The sequence below is a fragment of the Apium graveolens genome, chromosome 6, assembly GCF_009905375.1.
Source record: "Apium graveolens cultivar Ventura chromosome 6, ASM990537v1, whole genome shotgun sequence".
Lineage (NCBI taxonomy): Eukaryota > Viridiplantae > Streptophyta > Magnoliopsida > Apiales > Apiaceae > Apium > Apium graveolens.
In genome coordinates, this window is record NC_133652.1 from 179,441,927 (window position 1) to 179,444,933 (window position 3,007).

The 3,007-nt window shown below is 43.9% G+C and overlaps 1 non-coding gene across 1 annotated transcript; it reads left to right on the forward strand.

Annotated features, from left to right (window-relative positions):
* The first annotated feature begins 2,555 nt into the window (after positions 1-2,555).
* On the forward strand, positions 2,556-2,662 carry LOC141669567 (small nucleolar RNA R71). Its single transcript, XR_012553841.1, has one exon. It is a non-coding gene; the product is annotated as a small nucleolar RNA R71 (small nucleolar RNA).
* The last annotated feature ends 345 nt before the right edge of the window (positions 2,663-3,007 follow it).

Sequence of the window (3,007 nt, forward strand, 5' to 3'; positions counted from 1 at the left end):
TTCCAATCATGTCAGAGAATATAGCCATCATACATCTCTGAAAGGTGGCCGGGGCGCCACATAACCCAAACGAAACTCTACAAAAAGCAAATGTGCCAAATGGACAAGTGAAGGTAGTCTTTTCCTGATCCTCTGGTGCAATACAAATCTGATTATACCCGGAATAACCATCCAGAAGACAAAAATACTCATGTCCCACCAATCTGTCAAGCATTTGATCAATGAATGAGAGAGGGAAGTGATCCTTCCTTGTGGCTTTGTTCAATTTTCTATAATCCATGCATACTCTCCATCCTGTAACTGTTCGAGTAGGGATGAGCTCATTCTTTTCATTTGTGACCACTGTGATACCTCCTTTCTTAGGTACACATTGCACGGGGCTCACCCACGAGCTGTCAGAAATAGGATAAATGATGCCTGCATCTAGCCATTTCAGAATTTCTTTCTTCACCACCTCCTTCATGATCGGGTTCAGTCTTCGCTGCTGTTCCACAGTTGGCTTACTACCTTCCTCTAACAGAATTTTATGCATACAATATGAAGGACTTATCCCCTTGATGTCTGCTATGGTCCATCCTATAGCCGATTTGAATTCTCTCAAAATCCTTAAGAGCTTGTCTTCCTCACTACCTGAAAGGTCAGCTGAAATAATAACAGGTAACGTAGATGAATCACCTAAAAAAGCATACCTCAAGTGTTCAGGTAATGGTTTGAGCTCGAAGGTAGGTGCTTCCTCTATTGATGGTTTGAGCTTCCCTTCAGCATTCTTAAGGTCAGAAGTACCAAGAGATTCAAATGGTATGTCGAGCTTTCGCTTCCATGGAGAAGCGTTCAGATATTATAATTGCTCGTTGCTATCTTCATCATCGCTGTCAAAATCCCCCACTAAGGCCTTTTCCAATGCATCAGACATTAGCATGTGATCGAGTTCCGAAGTAACCGCAGAATCAATCACATCCACTTTTAAGAACTCCTGATCTTCTGTAGGGAATTTCATTGCCTTGAATACGTTGAAGGTCACATCCTGATCTTGGACCCGCATAGTAAGTTCTCCTTTTTGCACATCTATCAAGGTACGGCCAGTAGCCAAGAAAGGCCTCCCCAAGATTATGGGAATCTTCTTATCTTCCTCAAAATCCAGAATAACAAAATCAGCAGGAAAGAAGAGCTTATCCACCTTGACGAGCACATCCTCAACTATGCCCCTTGGGTAAGTAATGGAACGGTCCGCCAATTGTAGCGACATGTATGTGGGTTTTGGATCAGGCAGATCCAGCTTTTTAAAGATCGACAACGGCATCAGATTAATGCTTGCTCCCAAATCACAAAGGCACTTGTCAAAAGTTAGATTGCCAATGGTGCAAGGAATGGTGAAGCTTCCTGGATCTTTCAGTTTTGGTGGTAAATTTTGTTGCAGAACCGCGCTGCATTCTTCCGTGAGAGCAACGGTTTCAAGGTCATCCAGTTTCACCTTCCTTGAAAGAATAGTCTTCATAAACTTCACATAACTAGGCATTTGTTCCAGAGCCTCAGCGAAAGGTATATTGATGTGAAGTTTCTTGAACACCTCCAGAAACTTCCCGAACTGTCTATCCAGCTTTTGTTGCTGCAATCTCTTAGGAAAAGGTGGGGGAGGATAGAGCTGTTTCTCCCCTGTATTAGCCTCAGGCATAGTGTGTTCAACAGTAGTCTTCTTTGGTTCCGCCACTTTCTCCTTTTGCTTAAATTCTTCGTCTCTAACTTCAGCTTCGACTTCTTTTGCCTTTTCAGCATCAGCTACTTTTCCAGACCTTAAGGTAATAGCCTTGACTTGCTCTTTAGCTTCCTTCCTGCCTGGTACTTCCGTGTCACTGGGAAGAGTGCCAGGTTGACGATTGAGCACTGCATTGGCTAATTGACCGATTTGATTTTCCAAGGTCTTGATAGAAACTGCCTGACTCTTGCACAACAGCTTAAGTTCCTCAAAATCAGCACTAGTAGGTGCAGCTGCACTTCCCTGTTGAGGATATGATTGCCTTGTAGCATACTGCTGTGGTTGCTGGAATCCAGGTGGGTTAAACTGTTTACTTACTCCTTGCTGATATGTTGGCTGAATAGCATTCTGATTATTCCCCCAGCTGAAATTTGGATGATTTCTGTTGTTAGGATGATAGGTCGCTGGCACAGGCTGCTGTTGTCGCTGATAATTATTCACATACTGAACAGATTCGTTGACAAGAGAACACTGATCCGTAGCATGAGAACCTGCACAAAGCTCACAAACCATAGCTATTTGATTAACTCCATACGTAGCCAAAGAATCAACCTTCATTGATAGCGCTTGGAGCTGGGCTGCAATAGCGGTGGCTGCATCAACTTCCATAATACCTGCTACCTTGCCTGACGTCATCCTCTGAGTTGGGTTTTGATGCTCATTTGCAGCCATCGTCTCGATAAGATTATACGCCTCAGTATAGCTTTTAGCCCATAAGGCGCCTCCAGCTGCTGCATCGAGCATGGGCCGAGATTGGGCCCCCAAACCATTATAAAAACCAGTGATTACCATCCAATCCGGCATTCCATGATGTGGACATTTTCTCAACATTTCCTTGTAGCATTCCCAAGCCTCGCACATAGATTCTGTAGGTTGCTGCGCAAATTGAGTAAGAGCACTCCTCATAGCAGCAGTCTTTGCCATTGGATAAAACTTCACCAGAAACTTTTGCGCAAGATCTTGCCACGTAGTGATTGACCCAGCTGGTTCAGAATGTAACCAGTCTTTAGCTTTATCCCTCAGTGAGAATGGGAAAAGCCTCAACTTGATAGCCTCATCAGTCACGCCATTATACTTAAAAGTGCTGCAGATCTCGACAAAATTCCTTATATGCATGTTGGGGTCTTCAGTTGCCGCTCCTCCAAAAGAAACAGAATTCTGCACCATCTGAATAGTGCCCGGCTTGATTTCAAAGGTGTTAGCTTGAATAGCCGGATGAAGGATGCTTGACTGAATGTCATCAATTTTAGGCCG